Source organism: Barbatula barbatula, assembly GCF_947034865.1.
Source record: "Barbatula barbatula genome assembly, chromosome: 18".
NCBI lineage: Eukaryota > Metazoa > Chordata > Actinopteri > Cypriniformes > Nemacheilidae > Barbatula > Barbatula barbatula.
Window position 1 is genome coordinate 12,541,466 of NC_136781.1, and position 22,288 is coordinate 12,563,753.

Below are 22,288 nucleotides of genomic sequence, written 5' to 3' on the forward strand. Positions count from 1 at the left end.
AATGTTTTATATAATAAAATTTCATTTCACATATAGGCTGCAAAACCAGCTGCTTATAATTAAACTTTATATCTTTCTTATTATGAGTGTAAGGAGAGCAGTTCTATGCATTTGTGTTGGAGGAAAGAGACGGCCTGTTGCAGCAATGATCCGATACACAAGAATATCGTTTTCTTTTAGGATAGCTGCCATAAACGCTGAATAGCCCGTAAAATACAGACCCCCAAAACACTAGAAATTGATTCTTGTTTCACGGCATCTGGATCTGCAAATGACTTTGTGGGTAGACCGGCGTAGTCTAATAGCACCTACCAGGCAGCTCTACAGTGAAATGAGTCCTATTCTAAAAAGACTAGGTTGCTATGTAGTTGGCAGTCGGACTCTTATGATAAAATCATTTATTCCAGCTGAGCTGATAGTGTCGTCTTCCCAGGACGCTCATTATCATTGAGCTGTTACAGGGGAAGTTTGACAAATAACATGTTTCACAGCCACTTCCCTTTGGATTTTACACAAGGACAAAACCAGATTTAGGAGACTCTTATTTTGCACTTGAAGGACGATCCAGTTATTCCAGATTGTGTCTAAAAGTCACTTAGGGCAAAAAATAATCTTGTTCTTAAGACAAAATATAATATAAGATATCTTTAATAAGAGTAAGATCTTATTTTATAACAATTAAAAAATTCCTCAATGGTAAGTAAACGTCAAAATTATGATTCTCAAATACAGGTATTAAAGTTTTTTTTATTTTAGCCATAATAACAAAAAATACAGCAACTAACATTATAAAACACAATAAAACACGATAACATAATAAAAAAAACATGATTATTGAAAATGTTATTTCATTTTGGAACCAAACTCTTCATTTAGTTTTCAGGTTTCTTCGAGACATCACCACTATTTCACTAGTTTTCTTTTCCTTATGCAACAATAGATGGACTTGATGATGGTGTGAGATCTCTGTTCGGAGCACAGGCTGTTGTCAGACTCCCTGCCTACAAAATCTCAATAATTACAAATAAAGACAAAAGGAATGTTTGGATATGTAAACTGTAAATCATGCCCTTTGTACAGTACTGTACATTGTATTTTTTGTGTCCCTCATCATCATGAATAGGCCAGATGAGGTCAATTTAGGACACCTCACTTGTTTTATTGTGGATTGTGTTGATTAAATGGCTCACGTGTCACACATCCTGCCGATTTACACAAGTAATCTTACAAAGCCTGAGCAAAAATCCAGCAATCTGATCCGAGCTGAACAAAGATCAAATTTCAACCCACAAAACTCATAATCAGGGTTTCTATTCAGGGATTGTCAACCAAATCACAATCCTAGATTGTAATTTGAACAAACAGAACAAAAAAATGCATGGTAGTCAATGGGGTCCAAGAACTGTTTGGTTACAAGCATTCTTCCAAATATCTTTCCTCGTGTTCGACAGAACAATGGCATTTATACAGATTTGGAACAACTTGAAGGTGAATTTTTATTTTCGGGTGAACTATCCCTGTAACCAGAGAGGGCTACCCCACAGGTTATGTCAGCAAATCGACTGTATTGAATTTGTTATTTCTACAGTGTGACATGCGCGTTTTTATTTTGACTCTCTCCAATTTCCTTCTGTTTGGAAGGGATATTAGAGATTAGAGCTTCAGAAGTGAAAAGGAAATGACCTCAAATTTCCCCGACAGTGTGCGTATCTTCAAAAGGGTGGAATAAGATCAGATAATATCTGATGAATCACACTTTTTATAACGTGAATCATTAAAGCTCTATAAATAGTTGATTATATAATGAACGAGTCAGGCAGGTTGAGAGCAATAATTGATGAGGCAGAGTACAGATGGACCACGCTGTCTCATTAACTTCTGTAACTGATAACCCTCTTCTTTATTAATGGCCCAAAAAACCTTTTTTATCACCAAGCAAACTTAAGACCACTTAAACAATTAAAAAATGTGGTCACATTAAGTGAAATTATACATCCCATAAATGTTACTTTGGCAAAGAGTATTCTAATTGTCCCACAATTACCCTACAGTTCACGCTTGCAAGTCAAACTTTCAGTTTTTAATTCTGCCTGCATTTAAGCCTGGTTGGCCCCTGGAAAACGTGCGAGAAACGCTTTCCACTTGGGCTTTGGTTTTTGATCATAAAGTAATGAAAAATGTTGAAGCTCTATCTGTCATGCTCCTCTCATCTCATCATCAGAAGAGCCCACAGCTCTGTTCCAATAGAACCTCTAGAGAGCTAGAGATCTTCATTGCTTTCTGAATTTCACTGAAAAATGTCAAAACAGCATATTGTGCACTACTAAAATGAGTAAAGATGGGAGCGTCAGCATAATTTACAACAATGTTTGGTAAGAGCGTTAAACACTTCAAGACTTCAAGAAATAGTGTTAACAGTTTACAGTAAGGTTGTTTTTGTAAACATGAGTTAATGCATTAGCTATATACTATAAGCAAAACTTCTACAGTTCATGTTCATTTCAGCATTTACTAATACATTTCGTCGCCTTAGAATTACGAGGTTCTATCTGACAATGTTGTCAAAATTGAGTTGTTCACAACGTATTTACATTATACCATAGTTAGTTTTTATATGTGTACAGATTGGGACATTTTTAAGAAAACAAAAAGGTTCTATCTACAAAATCGAATTATAATTTATAAGGTTCTATCTGCAAGCCAGTGACCCTTTGAATGCACACAAGAGGACCAATCAGGATCAGCTTTCTTTCTCATGTGACCGGACTCCTCGGTGACAGTGGAAAATACCTGAGGTATCCTTCTTCTGAAGAAACCTTAAGGTTGACTGTTTTATTGATAATCTTTGTTGCAGTTCAACGTATTTTCTGTTTTAGGATTTGTGGAGGAGTTTATTTTTATATTTAGACACAACACTAGCCAGCAGCGCAAACTGTTAGCTTCCGAACATGATGAACCCTCATGAGATTAATGCCTTGTATTTACCATTTTAAACCCTAAAGGCTAAATAGTCAACAATAACAATAGCCTTAATTGCAATAATTAACACTATAATGTTATTTCAGCCATACTCATATAGAATTAATCGTACCCGTCTCACCTTCTGTGGAATAAAGTCTAGGTCAGATTCTAAACCAGGGGCGTGCGCTAGGGGTGGGCTAAGGGGGCCGACAGTTTTCAGTAAAGCCCCCGATGTTTTTTTTTCGCAGGCTTTTTTCAACGTTCTTTTTTTGTTTAAGTTATATGTTAGGGGCGTTTTGCGTAAACAAGTAAACAACCGACATCCAGTAATGCGCAACATGGTCACAAACATATGAAGATGGCCCGTTAAAAGTGGAACTAAAGCACGTGCGCACACATTATCAAGAAAACACTGACATCAGTTTCAGTCACCGCGTACGGTTCATGTCTGGCATGTTTTAGTACTGGGACCACCGCTCCATCTATCAGTTTCAAACAATCTCCAAATCCAGTTTTATATCCACCGTTTATTTAACATTCATCACCCAAATGCAGCGAACAAACAACACAGCTGAACAAGTGAAAGTGACTTGCGCTCATGCTCCTTCTCCCGCTCTCCATTGTTGATGTTTGGCCGTCCCATGTGCTTTTCCAGGAGAATTGTCCAATAAGGGACTAAGTACAGCTGTTACCTGTACGGTCACTGGTGAGTGTATCGAGCACAGAAATACTACTTCATATGTCCAACTCGTTTTTTGACAAGTTGACCATGTCAAGCTTGAGAAGACAACACGTTTAACATTGTAAAGAAGTCAGAATGCATGACACACCGTGTCACCACCCCTTTAGCAAAAACGAATTGAAAATGTATTGCTTGAATAAATGTTTTGCAGATAAAACCTAACGCCAAATGTTGAAATTGTATATTTAGAATACATTTAGGGTCTCTTTCTTTTTCATGTATGAAAGAGATTTGTTCCTCATCACATCATTTTTGTGTGAATGATGAACACAGTGACAAACATAAAGGGCGACTAATAATAATGATTTTAGGCAAGAAATATGGATATACAAGATTTCAGAAGCCATATGCAGACCTTTTTGTAGTGTTGTCATAATATTAAGCAACAATCATATAAAGGATTATCATAAAACATAATTGAACTTTATGTTGTGTTCAAATTAACTACTTAAATTGTTAAACAATAGATCAATTCTTAGTAGCTTAGTAGTATCTGTTGGTTTCACTCAGTTTATGAGGCACAACAGTTGAAGCTGGTAAGACCATAGAAACCAGGAAACATAAGGTCAAGGGATTCTGTCTTTAATGAGGATATGCATCCTTCTTAACTTGACCCTCAGACAAGCTCAAGGTCCAAAGTGAAGTTGGCCATCCTAACCTTTCTCACATGCATCTGTGAAAACTAGTTATTTTGTGCCACAGCGGTCTGTTGTCAGCCGTGTATCGCACCCTGCAGCCATCATTAGCTATATCCATGCACAGCACATGGCACTGACAGCCTCTAGATTCAGATCGGTGCATTTATTGGATGCCAAGTCAGTGAGATTCATGCGGTTATGAGTCCGTGTCCCAAAGCCTGCTGCTGAATTGCTTAGCACACTGGAAAATCTGTTTTTTAAATATGAAACTTGGGATCGTAATCTTGTTAAATAAAATTTTGAAATGTATGATGTGAACTTGTATTTATATGTCCGAGAACCTGTCTTTTTATGCATCCGTTTAGAAACAAAACTCCTCAAAGCTGCTTGAGAACACAGAACACAAGTGACTGTAAAAAAAAGTCTTGACAGAATATCAACACAGCTGCTGTCTGCTTTGGCCAGGAGGCAGAATAGAGATCATTGTAAAGGTCAACGATTATATCTGGCCAGGTCTAGTGTCACATTTAAGTAATCCAACTGTGGGCTGTGTTGTAACACCGTGTAACCCTGCAAAAGTCTTGTCTTGTGAGGAAGGCCGCAGGTTTCGGGCACAGTTAAAGCAGACAGATGGTGATGACAGTGGTCATTTCACTGCTGGGTTTCAAGGTCACCGTGTAATGGTTGGAAACCACATCTGACCCAACAGGAAAATGGGTGTGGAGGTGAAGAGAGGGTCAATGTCTGTCAGAAACATTATTAACGCAGAAGTCATTAGCAGGGTTATGGAGAATGCAACACTGAAGTGGATATATGTGAAGTGGTTATTTAAATGTTACTGTATGTGAAGGCTTATATATTTATTTGCTTGCTTGTTTAATAGAAATGAGAAACTTGCCTTCAGAAGCAGAACTGTTGCTTTTGATGATCAACACTCAGTCATGTTAGCTCTGGTGAAATACTTTAGTGCCTCAACATTTCCCCGAACCATATGTTCTGAATACAAATGCCCACATGTCCAACAGCAACATGTAGAGAGCTTCTACAAAACAGCTATTACATCCAAAACGCTTTACAGACAGCATGTTTGAAAAAAATCAATACATTCTGAAACCTTTGAATAAACAAAATGTTGGATCAAATTGTGGACTTTGGCTGAAATGTGCTATGAATGAATAAATGTTAGTAAATGTTAAGTAAAGTCGAGGTGTTGTTACACTTGAAAAACATTTCTGTTAAAGACAACACTTCTCTGGGTTATTTTTGCACAAAATCAACAAAAATTTGTTAAATAACACGTAATGTATAATGTTTTAAATAATATTAACACTTTGGAATAGTTCACACAACTTGGAAATTCTTGTATAATTTACTCAACCTCATAGTAAATCAGATATATACTTAATGTATACCTTTCTGCAGATGAACGCAAACCCACAATTTTGAATTAAAATGTCATTTGTTATCTTTTCATATGGTGCCCAAAAAGGTTAAGCTCCGAAATGCACATACAGATCAGTCTGTAGTTCCACTAACGGTGGTATTTTGGTGCAGAATTTTTTTTTTTCACATGGTTTTCACATCTCATGACTCAAATGCGTTGCCTATTACTCTTGTTCTTATATCACTTCCTCTCCTTATATAACTTCTCTTTGATTTTAAACATCTGCCATCTATCAATATTTCCTGACTGCATGTGCTGTAGTCTCAGGAAAAGTTTTTTACAATAATACCATGTACTGTATTGTATTCTTCTGTGCTGTTTGTATTCTATATATTTAATAATTTTCCTTATTTCATGTAAAGCTGCTTTGAAACAATGCAACATTGTTAAAAAACACCATATACTATACTGCCCTAGAAGGCAAAATACCTTTACTCGCTGGAGTGTGGAACTGAGAAAAATTACTTTACAGTAAATATTTTAATTTTTTAAGTTACAACCAGCTATTTTTTCCACAAAACAATACAATTTACTCAAGATAAGGAGGGTTTGTATGTCCCAAAAATATAAATAACTTATTTTTGACCAAGATAGACGTTTCTCCCTTTTGCCTTTGCACGGCAGTATAAATAAACATGAATTGAACTATTTGAATGTGCATGTTTTATCACGAGACATGCAATTACCAATGATACCTGAAGTTATCGATGTGCCATCATATTTTAATCTAGTGATAAGATCTGAATTTTTAGATTGATATACAACATATTATTTGCTATATAGATTCAAAATATGACTAATTTTCTTTCTCTTAACAAAGTTGTAGAAGACATTTAAAAAGCCACTGGAGTCATTAAGATTATTTGAATGATGTACAGTATGTGCTTTATAGAGCTTCTCTATTTTTAGCACCGTATAAGATAACATGACTGCATATAAAAAATGATTCAGCTAAAGAGAGGGAATTATAGACCATATAGTGGCTGCTGTATTTTTATCTAGTTTGCGCTTTTAAGGCCCTTCAGGTTCAACTGAATCTGATACAACACAGAAAAACATATTTAGGAACCAATCCTTTAAGTAGCTGTTTCTCCAAAGTAGGAATGAAAATCAAGTCAAATCTGTGCTGATCACAGCTGTTGTGCAATTTTTCATTTTGCAGACCAGTTCTGAGTGCACGGCTGTGGAGAATTTGGCAGTCAATTATGATCTTTGCATGTAAAGCATCTTTCCACCCCTACAGTCAAAGCACTTGAATCAATTCTTTATAATGGCATGCGCTCGACTCCACACGTCTAGATATATGCCTGCTTTTATAACACAGTCTCAAGGGAATTTGTGGTATTGTCATGAACTGTAATCTATTAATTCGTCAGGCATGAATTACCCCTTTTGTTCGTGTCAGTCAGCACAAACTTTTTTCGTGTCACCCAGCACGACTTTCAATCTAAAGTATTTTTAATATGCGATATCTTATACGTACAAAATATATATCAACGCAATCTGATGGGAATGCATAATATTTTACAAGGTTGGTTTTTAATGAATGTAGCTACCGAAGAAATGGAAGCCATACTTCATTGCATGAATAATTATTGTCAGGCATTGTTTGTGCAATACATGTATTTCTCATGGATTTATGACACAGCCTTGAATAGAAAGAACTGGGAAGTCGAACGGTCAATAACAGGAAAATGATATGATGCTTTCCTTGTGATGTGTGGAACTGACGTTGAGGACTTTTAAACGTTTTTATTGGCCAAAGTTTATGTGATGTCGTGATCATATCATCTAATCGATTGTAATCGAAAAGAAAGCCTGAAGTTAAACTGGAAATCGGTTACAGTGTGTATTAGCACTGTATTTATTTATTACATTTAGAGAATACATTTTCATGTATCACGTTAAAACGAAAATTCTTGATTTGTATGCGCAGCCAAAAATGTGGAGTATTTGTAATACTTTACAATAAGGCTGTATTTGTTTACATTAGTAAATGCATAAGCTAACATGAACTAACAGCAATTCTAACTAACTCATTTCGTAATCCTTGCTTATGTTAGTTCATGTCAGCGCTATTATTAATGTTACTTCATGGTGCATTAACTAATGTTAACATTTGATTTTAATACTGTATAAGTAAATGCTCAAATTACCATGAGCTAAGATGAATAAATGGAATGCTGTAGAAGTATTGCTCATTGTTAGTTCATGTTAACAAATTCAACCTTTTTGTAAAGTGTTATTTGCAACCTAAAAGTAAAATAGTTTTACAATACATTCTGTACATTTGATCTGTTTTATCACATTTTCAAATAATGATGTAATAATTTCAGCTCTGCTCCAGCACCCTCCGTCTGCACTGTTATTCTTCTCAGGAGACTAAAAACCCAAACCCTATAAATAGGCAGGAAGCAGGGGGCCAAATATACCCAATTGTTTAGTGCTGTCGCTTCTCTCAACACACTAAAAAAGGGGAAATGCATTGAGACTAGTCTGCCAGGGTGATGCAGGGAAAGCCCGCTCTCGACCAGAAAGACTCCACGGCATGATATTTTAAAAAGTCATCTGAGTGCTCTCAGAGGCAGATACAAACAAGGTTCCATGACCCTTTGTTCAAGTATGCTCTTATCACCCACCGCTCTGATGTTCCCGGGCTGACCCATGGGCATGACACCAGACGAAATAAAACTCTGTCACCTCCTGCGCTTCAGGGCCAGACTATATACAGAGCGTGCACGTAAACAAGAGTCTGCAGGCAAACCTCTACTGATTCGAGAATGCAAATTAACTTTGTGCAGGACATATTGGGTAAAAATGTAAACACTACCCATGGGAAATAGGACAACATGGAGACATTCTCTATACGTGTGTCTGAAAGTACAAGAAATAACTCCACAACAGGGGGACAGAATAAAAGATGGTAATTTGTTGGAGATTGATGTGACCCTCGGTCTATATAAAGCCACACTGATTCTGAAAATCCTGTGAGAATCACTTCAAAGAGCGCATGAGTCAGAGGAACGCTGTGTCTCATTCCCAATACTGTTAGAAACCGAGAAAGAGAAGATATAGTCCTCAGACAAGCAGATGTTCAGTGCTTCTCAGCCTCACTGCTTACAGCTGAAGCAATTGTTGATTAAATGTGTAAAGGAAGGTACAAGTCAGATCATGGAGACCTGTTTCATTCAAGAATGCAAAGATGTCCATCTCTCAACCTTCTGAAAACAGTTAGCATACCTAAGAAGAAACAAAAACATGCCCAAGTCATTCACATATGCAAAATTTCTCTGATAGCCGATCATTCAAAGTTATATATGCCGATGCCGATTCTGAAAATTAAATTAATATTTTCTAACTTTCTGAATGTTATTAATTCATGTAATGAATACTAATATTGAACATCAAAGTGGTGATGTTTCTTCAAATTTACAATATACAGAGCACAAATGAATTGCAGTGTCCTGTTTTTAAACTATCAGCTGATAGCCAACAAGGTGAAAAATTGCTTTTGTTGCTCGATACCCATTATTGCCCGATATATCGGTGCATCTCTACTAAAACGCAATGTTGTCACTCTTCCAAAACACAACTAGATAGTGAACACTTTCCCATTTTACCAGAAATTGCTTCCAATTTCATTTTTATTTTCTTTGCTTGCTACAATTTATGGATTCGTAAAAACAGATCTTCGTATTGTTTGCTTTTAGTTTTTTATATCACAGTTGACATCACAAATATGATACATTCCATTTTTTTTTAAAGCGATGGAAGCAGGACAAAACCTCACAAAATCCATCACACCTGCCATGCCTTTGATAATCACTGAACATCAGCTGGCAAGTAAACATTGTTTATTTACATTTAGGCATTTGGCAGACGATTTTCTCCAATGCGATTTACATTGCATTATCCTATACATTTTACAAAGTTATTTGCAATCCCCTGGGATTGAACCCACGACCTTACGTTGTTAACACAATGCTCTTAACACTGAGCTACAGGAAAGCTTTATATTCTTATTTATATGCGTATTGCTATCATCTTTATGACGGTGCGTTCCAACTGACCCTGCAATGTGTAATGGTCATTGAAAGACACACCATGAAAAGCACACGCAAGCATCTTAAAAACAAATGACAGGACAGTGGTTCTTACCAGATAAACCACAATCCTGTAAATCAATTTTTGCCTTGAAACACAAACAGTTGCTACAGTACAGCATGTGCCATCCAGCCACATACACGTACAGTATGTAAACCGGCGTCTGTTCAGTGTGGCAAAGGATGCCATTCATACATACCACAGGACTGTAGTCATTACTACAGCAATTCTGTCCCCGAGTTAGCAGCACCATTAACAGTCTCAACATTGACCTGGTTAGAGCTCTGTCTCGTAATGTGACAGCCGAGCACATGCGGCGGCTGCTTTGACCCTCCGAGCGTCTGTCCACCTTCCAAACGCTCGTCTCCCGTCTAGAATGTCACTAATGCTAATAAAGGAGAAGACCCTCAGCAGGGAGCTAAGAGGATTGTCTTGAACTGACCTCAGGTCAGATTCATGGCAGCTATGAACACACACCGCACAGACTCCAAGCTAAAGTTATCTCTCAGAGGGGACACGCATCCTTGTGGTGTCTCTGCTTCTCTGGCTGCCTTTTTTTCATGCTTAATCTTCGCAAATATATACAGTATATATTTCTGTGTGTGTGTGTGTGTAGTCTGTTCCTATTCATTATTTTTATGTTTGTGTGGGCTTTGAGTTTCAGCTGAATGTGTATCCAATGCCACACTGTTCAGTGGAACCAATTGCAGTAAAGGCCTTTAGACATCAAAGCAAATGGTTATTTACTCATGGCAAATAAAACATTACTGTGCAGTACAAAGAAAACTTTTCCTTTATGTTGGAAGGGACAAATTAAGCATGAGAAAGGTGGATTGCTATCTATGAATGTTGAGATAATGCCAGAACATTGGGATTAGACTACATACAGTATCATTGCCATGTCGAGTATTGGTGCAGAGAGTTCCCATACTGTATAATGTGTGCTGGCATCTTTATATTACAGTTTCACTGACAACAGCAGTCTATGTTAACCACTATCGATCGAAAAGTATTCAATCATCTTTTAATTCACATGAATTATTTTAGCCCTTATACACAAACACAACCAAATTTGTATGTACTGTACAGGTCAATATGTAAATAGTTACATGCTCTTTTCAAAACTCTTAAATGTAAGTTCAAAACCTACCACAGTACAAAATATATAAGATAGAAAATTGCAACAATTTTACATTTATATATTTGGCGGACGCTTTTATCCAAAGCAACTTACTTGCATTGTATTACACATTTATTTCTGACTATCTGTATCCCCTGGGATTGAACCCATGACCTTGGCATTTCTAGCACCATGCTCTAACCAGTGAGCCACAGGATAGAGTTTTACTAGATACGAGTGCTGCACATTATGGAAACTCATCTGTAACACACATCTAAACAAACTAAAACGTATAGTACACCACACAACAAACAAAAGAAGTAAGTTAACAAGGTTTTCTGCAGCTGTAGAGTTGCTCTGTAAGGAGTATCAATGGCTAAGGTCAGGATGAATAAGGACTGAGAGCCTTTTACATGAGACAAGAGCTCTGCAGGATACTCCCAATCAGCTAGAATCCCATAATAGTCTCTATCTCGACAAGACAGCAAAACAAACGCAAGGTGAAATACTGTGGTGTGGGTGCAAATTTGCCTTTGTGAATTAAATGCGTAAAACAAAAATACGACCATATGAAATTTTATATTAAATATCTATAAAGCTAAAATCTCTGAACAGTTGTAAGCCTAAAAACCACCTCAAGCTAAACTTGGAATGTGCCACATGCTAAATGAACATTATTACATAAAATGTGAGGGATAATAATATTGCTCATGTCAAGACTCGTGCTTTTTGGTTTTATGTTTCTTAGTGAGGTAAAAATAGAAGCAGTTCTTGCTGTGGAAATGAAAACCTGTAATTTAGAAAGCAAACATTTAGCGCTCTCGGCTGGGGAAGATGGTCTGTAAAAAAATGAGGTAAAAATGTGGTAACAGAAACAGTGAATTATAACAGCTGCACAGAAAAGTTTTACCCAAAATGAAAAGTCTTTCATCATTTACTCTCCCTCATGTCATTCCAAACCCGTGTGACTTTCTTTCTTACGCAGAACACAAAAGAAGATATTTTGAAGGACGCTGGTAACCGTATTACACTGCACCCCATTGACTTCCATTGTACGGACACAAAACCACTGACACATTTCTCCAAATATCTTCTTTAGTGTTCCACAATGGGAAAAGTCATATACAGGTTTTGAACGACGAAAGATGACATATTTTTTATTTTTGTGAACAATCCCTTTAGGAGCCTCAAAGAAACAATAACAGAAGTTCATGTTCATATGAACAAAGCATCTGTGCAATGTTCAATAATAAGCAGATTCAATTTAAAGTCCCAGCAGTAATCTTACAGTACACATGGGCAAAGATCATGAAATATTTCTCAACAAATTCATTGAAACCAAATGATCTGAGCTATTATCTTATACTCTTACGATGATAACAACTGTCAATGTGAACGGTATGACATTAACCAAAAACCCATTTTAGCAGCATCTCAACAAATAAGATTGTCAAACCATAAAATACAATTTTGTTATGAGATTATGAGCATCAAAGTTTTATTTCAACTGTTGATTTCACTGTACTTTCAATCTTTGACACAGCCTTACACAGTCAATATTAAAGATATCAAGATTACATTTTCACATAATTTTCTTTACATTTTGTAGGATGGTTTTATGTAGAAAACCGTAAAGTCCCTAAAACAAATTTAGCTGAGATTCACAGGCAGATTCATCCCTTATACCTGTATATACTAGACCAGTAGGGATGTAACAATATTATCAATATCGTGTTATAGCAAAATGATAGATGTTACCTTTGGCAAGGTTTTAATATATAAAAGGGATGTTTATGTAGTTCCACCCATCTCATACTATAAGATATATTTACGTAGGATGGACAGTTTTCAAGATGTGTTACAATGTACATTTTCCAGCCCAAATACAATATAGTGCACATGCACTTTGTGAACGTGCCTTTAGAAACAACAAAAGAGCTTATACTGTCAGAGTAAAGAGGATGAAAGCTAAGCTTCTCACAGATTTCTGATCCACCCGCCATATTTGTTTTAATTCTCAAACAATCGAACACAAGATGCAGAACACATTTCTGTCACATACATCGATGAATCACAACACATTCTGCACAAAACACATCTGTCATTGAAAGATCACAATCGATCAAAGTTATTGGTTTGTAGTCATTCTCTTCAAACATGAGAAACACTGGACTTATAGTTCTTTCATACAGAGGAATGCTAAGCCCATTTCATTCAAATAAAGTACAAAAGACGTTCTGTGATGCAGGGGAGCAGATGGAGATGTAGAGATTGGACAAATCAAACAGCAGCTCTGGTGTGACCGTGTGTGCTGTACAGTAACAAAAGCAGCGTGTTGCTTAGTCTCCTACAATCACGGTAATGATAGATGGATTTATAATGAGGCCCACAGGGAAATGCTTGAAGATTTTTTCAATTCTGAGCTAGACAAAAACTGAACATTTCAAAGTGTGCTGGTTTGAGAGGCACATAAAACTGTAGGAAAGGAGGGACCCATACACTCAAAATGGCCTTAGTAACTAAAACTAAATAATGTATTAAAATGTCTATTTAAACAAAAGCTTAAGTATTAAGTAAAAATATAGTCACGGGTGAAGAGCTTTGGCAGGCATGACAATTGAGTTAAGAACCTAGGGGTGAATTGTTGGAAAATACACCAAAAAAATGAAGATTCTGTCATTATCCAATCACCCTATTTTGGAGAATGCTTGTAACCAAACAGTTCTTGGCCACCATTGACTACCATAGTAGGCAAACTTGCTTTATACATTTCTTTGTTCGGTAGAAGAAGACCTTTTGAAGAATGTAGGACAGCAAACAGTTCTTGGGCATTCTTGACTACCGTTGTCATTTTTCCTACGATGGTAGTCTTTGGGTGTTGTGGGCTTTACATGAATTTTATTGTGTAGGTCAATTTCAGGTTTTCCTTCTGTCTCTGACTGTGATCGAAAGCTCAAAAGCAACGTGACTTTGAGAAGCTATGGGAGGTTCCTCTGGAGATCAAATCAGACCTCTCTGACTGTTCCGTGTCCCACTCGAACTCTGAGCTTCACGTCTGATGTCTGAACAGTCATCCCGCTGTGCTCTCAGAGCCTGAAAAAAACAAGCAGCAGGCAAGAATGAAGTCCTAAAGCTCGCTAAAAGCTGAACATATGGTTGTCTAAGTATGCCATTAGATAAGCTTGACGATAGGATCGGATGGGGACTTTTGTTTAGCTGTGATGAATTAGCATGAATGATAATACTAGAACCTTTGGCAAACACATTGATTTACTCTCAAGAATTTAGCATAATTTACTCTTTTTTGTTATATTTTTGTGCGATCATTTCGTACACATCTGTCTGAAAATGATGCAAAGCTAGGCCTACACCTGAGTGATGTGTTTTTGTGGTCTATGTAAGTTTGTGAACTACACATATGCTGTATGTCTCCGAAGACTCAATGTACATTTGTTTCTGTACAGGAAATGGCCTTCAAAATGTGGAGAATGAATAACTTGCTTTGGCCTAAGGCAAACGCATGACTTTATGGGGAAAATGCGCTATGTTCTTCTGTTGGACGGCATTTAAGATTTCCCTTGGCCTCAATGGAGTCTATGAAGTCTTTAAAAAATTAGACACTGAAATATAGGACACACAAAAGCTAGCCTTGAGTCACAGCACCTCTGTCAGCTGAGAAACATTTGGAAGTGAGTTCTCATGTTTGATTTCAGGTAAAAGAGCGACATCTAATGTTTGATTTGATAAGTGCAGGCCAAGCAGGAGCTACTCATTTCTCATATAGATTTAACAAAAATGACTTGGGAATAAGAATGAGAATTGTTTTTCCTTTACTTTATCAGTGAGACACATCTCTTTTTCTTCACACTAACCTCTCACATGGCTGTAGAAGTGTTACAGTATGTAGTGCATGATACGTTAACAGGGCTTTGTTTGTCTGTTCTCTAAATGAGTAATGGGCAATCCATATTTAAGTAAAAGTACAGATAACTTGCAGCGAAAATAACTCTGTTACAAGTCACTAATTCTTGAATTCATATTGAACTCTATGTAAGTCGCTTTGGATAAAAGCGTCTGGTAATTGACTGAATGTAGTTTCCAAAACAACTCAGTACTTGATTATTTTACTCATGCTCAATGTAGGCTCAAAGAAGCACTGGTCCTCAACACCCAAGAGACATGTCAACAGTCGCATGTATTTATTTTACTGAACACCTCAAATTTGCAACAAATCATGATTGACACCATAACCTACGTCTTTTACAAACACCCAAGTCTCATTTAAGCTCAAGTGCTCATAAGTAAGCCAAAATCCTTCAAAAAGGTATCTTCAATATAACTGATAAATAAAATAATGTTAAATAAAATTAAAAAGTCAAAGCACTTTTGCACTGGACATTTTGTGGCGCAAAAGCTGAACGCTTCTCAAGCCAAGATACTGATATGCTTTCTGATATGTTAAAGCGCGACGCGCACAAAGATCATCTACGTGACAAGCAGGAGGTGACGTAGCTATTTTTATATTTATTTATATATTTTATTCATATTTATAACAAATGTATAGGATAATGCAATGTAAGTCGCTTTGGATAAAAGCGTCTGCCAAATGTAAAATGTTAATTTCATAAGAGAATATTTTAGTCCCTTGGCTACCATATCAGTAGAGACAATTCTACAAAACTGTCACCTGCCACGGGAGCAAATTCATTTTCTCTTAGATCTTGTTGGTCTAACTAACTCAACGGAGCAGCCCCTTAATTCAGATGTTTTTCATTTCAAATTCACGTGTTTAGCAACATATACTGTTTTATGATAATATAAACCAGGTGTTCCCAAACACAGGTATGACGAAAGGTATCTCATAGCACACTTTTAATTTCGAAAATAGGGAAAAGACACACTGACTCTCTTTTAGTCTTTTTTTTTATTAAACATTTTATTGCAATATCAAAATACCACATTTTAGGGCTGAACAATTATGGCATACTTGTTTATATTATTCCTCTTGATATTGTTAGTGTGATTCATAATGTTGATTATATTTTAATGTTGTAAAAATGTTGTAATAAACGCTGCCATAAGCCACATGCTTCGTGCTGTAAACACGCCACTTAAACATCAAGTGAGCAAGCACAATACATGTGTGAACTATACAAGCCTTGATTCTGGGGCATCATGTCATGTTTCTCTTGGTCTAGTGGCAGGATCATGACAGGACCTCATGTTTAATGTGGAGAGAGTGATTTTTGGCCCTCATGGCTTGTCATACACTTTCCCGCGTCTCGTCTCTCTTCCCCTCCTCTTGTTTCCTCATATTGCTTATTAATTATTTCATGCCCCACACCTGTTCCCCCTTGATTTCTTTCCTTTATTTCATGGCCCTGTGTTTTCTGTTTTTTTGTGTGGCGAGTTCCTGTGCCCTGTCAAGTCTTGTCTAGTTTACTTATTTTGTAGTTCATGTCTAGTGTTAACTTTAATCTTGTTTTAGTGTTCTTGATCTTTGTCATTATACATCCCTGTTTTGTTATGTTACGTGGGTTTTTGTTTTGTTATTTATTATTAAATGTCTTGTATTAACCCCTTACCCGCTGTCTGCGTCTGGGTCCTCTGTCCTAGTGTCTCATCCCGGGTTGTGACAAGTCTAATTGTTAGTTGCTGGAATAAACTTTTTTTAATCCCCAGCAGCTTTGCCACAATTAAATAAAATATTTTTTTTTGTCTCCAAATGAATACAGCTTCAATTATTTTTAAAGTGCTTATTTGATAAAGAACGCCGCTATCTCGCATAAAGCAGTCCAAATAGAGTGAATATTTCTTGTTGAGAGATCGATGTCCATTAATTCAGCACCACAGCCATGGACAGCACCTGGTAAATGTGGGACGTAACCTCCTAAGGTACCTGCAGTTAAGATATACCTTTAGAGTCTTCGTAGCACGGGAAACAGGGCCGTTTATAGCTGTTTGGGGGCCCTATGCGAGATACTATTTGGGGGCCCCTATGTTTTTAAACTCTGAGGTAGAGATTCCTTACTTTTTCATATATTCTGTGATGATGGAGCATTTTGTTACATTTTAAAAGGAAAGCAAGCTAGAGTACATTAATAAGTGCAACAGATACAGTGTGTTCATAAAAATGTTTTATGTAAACATTGAGGTGGCATAACATAAAAAAGCTTTAACCCACCATTCCAAAACAATAAACAATAAATAACTTCACTTAAATAAGTATATAATGGACCAGCATCCATGTTATTGCACAACCAATAAAAAAGTTATATAGCTATATATTGCAGTAGTTTAAAATTAACCATAATAACCTGTAATTAAACCTTATAATTTGTCAACTTGTCATTGTGTTGAATGTGTGTACTAGAAGCTTTCAACACCAAAGAAAATCGCGTGGCAAGCACACCTGGCAATAAAGCTCTTCTGATTCAGACAATAATAAACACCTGTTTTTCATGATTATTCATAATAATAAGTAAAAGCATCATTAGTTCATAATAAAGTAACACTTAGTTTGAACCTTAGTACATGATCATTTATGTACTGTTATTGTAAAGTGTTACCATGAAGGTAAATGAGTGATGAGCACCATATGATATGAAGGCGATATGTGTCATGAACGTGGTAGGAGAACCCAAGTGCAGGCAGCGGATGCAAGGGGTAACAAGATTTTAATAAATAATAACACAAAACAAACACCCACAATGGGGGAAAACACTGACAACCTAGAGTACAAAACTGAAAACAAACGCTTCCCATATGGGGGGCAAAAATAAAACAAATAACAGACCCAACACAACGTCTTAACAAACACGGGGTTGGGAAACATCTAACTTGGAATTTAACAAGGCAACAAACCAGGGACATGGCGCAGGAAACCAGTACAGGCAAAGGAACATGTACAACGACGAGCACAAGACAATATACAAGAGGGATTAAATAGGGAGACTAACAAAGGAGATAATGATGGGCAGGTGTGGGTAATGAGACACAGGATGAAAGCAATACTAGGAACGAGAGGGGCGGGGCCAAATGACGAGACTGGAGAGAACGCACATTATGTCCTGATTGACAATAATATGTTTCTCTCCACATAAAACACGTGGGTCTGTCATGATTCTGCACCTAGACCAGAAAATCAAGACAAGAGAAGGCAGAATCATGACAATATGTTTGCATATATCTCACAGTGCATTACAAAGTGTACAACTAGCAGTCCTATGCTTTAAATGTACATGTTTGTTCAAATTAGTAAACTACATTGTCACAATATATATTCTCATAAATTTGGCAAGGCTAATTCAGTTAAGTCAGCAGATTTGTTCAGTAACCAAACCACAGTCAATAAAAATACAATAGAGCAAAGAATTGCATAATATTCTATAGCAAAGTTTTCATTTAAAATTCATAGTGCTATATGAATAATCTGAATAATATAGCAGCTATACTGTTACTACTACTACTAAAAGTAACACTAATCAGTCTGATAATAATTGGTTTTATTTATAAAATAGTACACGTCTATGCTTGAGACACATTTATTTGAGCCTTTTTGTAAAGCAGACTCTGGATAAACAAACAATCATAGCCCGTTAGCTGAGGTAGCTCACATTTATCTGAGGCTAACTGAGCTACCCAGCATGACAAAAGTAGCAAACTAACTTGTAACTAAAAGTTTGCATCATGTCATGTGTCCCCACCCACATTAAACGCCTTATCCTTTATCCTGTGATCGGTTTTCTTAATTTGCGTTTCTCTGCACCAGACACATAAGTACGTTTCGATGACATTGTAATTAGTGTCTACCATTCTTCTCATCACTTCAGTGGGCGGCTGTCAGTCATCCCGTGACCGTCAGACCTGTCGGCAGATGTCACTACCACGTGACAGCCCAGCCCAAAGGTGATGATTTTCACCTGATTACTCCATGCACACTTACCTGCTTTGCAAATGAATGCATAATGAATGCATGCAACACACGCAAATAAAGACAGGGGCTTTTAATTCTCCAAAATATCATAAAATATGAGGCTGAACTTGCCGTTTGGGGGCCCCCTGGTGACTGCGGGGCCCCATGCAGCCGCATAGTCCGCATATACCAAGAAACGGCACTGACGGGAAACGAAGCCCAGGTCAATTTACTTGTCAAGTAAATGTATCATGATTTAAGAATTGTAAGAAATTGTAGAAAACAAGACAAAATGCTTGACCAGAATCTCACTTTATATGTGTTATATTTAAGATTATGATTTTATTAAGATTTATAAAGATTTTCATTTTAATGAGATTTAGTCATATTGATATTTATCATTTAAGATGAGTAATGCTATTATGTTAGTTATTATGCTAGAAGGTTTTATTTATAGAAATATGTTTTTTTTCCATATTTACACTAAACTTTACACTTTTACTTCATATATCACACGCCATTCATCATTTAGCTTGTAATATTCCAGTAAGCATTCCAGTACCCATTTGACCAAATGAAACAATTAATGAGGTTAATGCTACTTTTGGCCTTGACCTCTTGTGATGAAAAATTGTGCCATAAATCTCTGCTACATCAGTGCTGATTCCAAAATAAAAATGAAATATAAATAAATAAAGGGTTAATTATCCTTTAAATGTAACCCAACCGTTAGCCCAGTAGGTGGCACAAAAACCTCAGTTTTCACTGTTATCTCTCAGCCGGCAGAAAATTATGAGCTACAAGAGTTATGCTCATTTATAAACAAGGTGTGTCATGTGCTATCTTAAAAAATATTATTTATAGACATTAAAGCAAAACAGAATAAGAAGTTGTGCGATGTTAATTATAGTCATTACTTCCAAACAACGTATTCATTTATTTTTTTGTCTGGTTTTCAAGAAAAAATATCTACACATCCTTAAAACAGGATGAATGTAGGCCTACTTCAGGAGCACAATTGCATTAGAAACTAGTCCTAAGATACTATTGCAAAATATTTTGCATTGATCGCAGAGACATAAAGTCCAGATCCTGGAGTGACAAATTCTCTTCAAAACCTAATGAACTATCATGTGGCATCCAAGCATTGAAACTAGTATAGGTTATTTTAGTTTGTTAACAACAGACGGTTCTATCTTTAGATAAAGAGGTGATAATGAGCAGTTGGCTGTTGATCACTAATGTGACTGACACATTTAAGTTAAATACACAAGATGAATAACTGCATTGCTGACCTTTAATGTGTCCGCTTTGGTTCCACAGAATTTGAATTGATCACAGCAAGACTGAAGCGACCTTAAAACTATTTACATCTGCTCTCGTGACAGGCCGGTTGCTGACTATGCAGAGACCTTTGAAATCAGCATTGCTCCCCCACAGTTTTGATTTAGTTCCTATCTAAACTGTGATATGTATATATATCTATATATATCTAAAAGCACAAGCAAAAATCCAGTTTTCCAGGAACAACCCTGCATGTAAACCCATGATAACAGTGTGTGTGCTATCTTGAGAGTCGGCATGAACTGGATCGAACACAAGAATATTTGATCAATTTGACTTTTGCCAATGCGTGCATTTCTAAATCTGAAACAATCTGTACTAACGAGAAGCCAATGCTGAATTACAAACTGTATTCACACCGTTTCATAAAATAGACCTAAATAGAAAGTTTCATCGGACGGGCGCGCGCCCTGACCCCCAGATAACTTCCGGTTTGTGTTTGGCTAGTGTCTAATAATATAACTATTTATATTTAATCTCATTTATGTTAAAATTCATTTGTATTATTATTTTACTGTATAATAATTGTATTAAATAAACAATTTGTTGTATGTTCATTTGATTAAATATCAATTGTTGAATCTGTCCTGTATTTCGGCTGCATTTAAACAAACCGTATGGTACATTGATATCTAGCGGTTGAGTTTGGTATCGCAGTCTATATTCAAAATGTTGGAGACACAATTTTAGTCAAGTATCGGTTCTCGGTTTCTTTTGATTGTTATCAGAAATAATCTCCAGGCACTCTATTGTTTGTGAATGTGTACCGGAAAATCAGTTGGGGTCACAAAAGTGCACATGCGCAGAATCGTTTGTTTATGTTGTTAAGATGAAACCGTCTATAGCACTAAAACTGGTTCCCCTATGATTATAAGCAAAGAACCACTTTGAGCACCATTTATTTTATAGTGCACATACGCACACGTCACATATGCATAAAAATATGTTATTAATTTATTTATTTATATACTGAAATAAGTCAAATATGATACAAATTATAAGTCTAATAGTTGGCAAATTGGATTGAATTTGTTAGATGACTCAAAACTGTCCAATAAAATCAATTGAAGGTTACATTTGATAGTGCTTTTTCCCGATTTAGCTTGACCTGCACGGCTTATTTTAGAAAATATAATATCAATCTCTCATCACGCTTGGCCCCAAGCAGCCGAGAAGATGCACATTGGTACAAGGTTGCAGACAGCAAGTAAGGAGGGAGTTTCATATAGAAAGTAACTTAGTAGGACACAATTTATTTTCAATGGCAGGTCCGTGAGGAACTCATTCTCGCAGGTGCAGTACCATATAAGTGCTAATAATGTGTGATAGATTGTGAAGTGTCTGTCTCAGGGCGGTGGGGGCTGCGGCCAATGCAGCTCTACAGTGAAAGAGTTCAGTCAGGGGTCTCTGAAACTACTGCTGGGGGTCTGCAGACAGCATATATGACACAGAATTACTGTCAAATACATGCTTATAAGAAAAGTACATAAAAAGGACTGAATAAAGAAAAACAAATAATCGGATATGCATCAAAGTTGTTATAACGTGTAACAGAGGAAATTTAGATTTGTTATACTGGTTGTCTGAGAGTGTTGGTCCTTTGGTCCTTATAACTTCTGAATGATCCATTGTGCTGTTAGATGACAAAACAGCCTGAATATCAACACAACCAAATAATCCTTGTCAGAAGCATCTTTGTAAAATACTAAATTGATATTTTACTGTCATCTTCCTTTCTTTTGTTACCTGCACATCCATCTGTTTACCAGCAGAGAGCCACCATTTCAACTTGTGTGACCCCACACTTGCAAAGCCCTTACACGGCCCAAACATGTCTCATTACACACTCAATAAAGCAATCATAATTCACTTCTTCTCTGCTAAATTACATTTCCTGAACCCACATTGTGAGGTTCCTTAGTCAAGTTATGCAAATTTAATTTCAAGAAATATTACGAAGAGGCTTTTACAGTAAAGCATTATTACATTACACTGATGAAATATGGTGTACATACCGAGG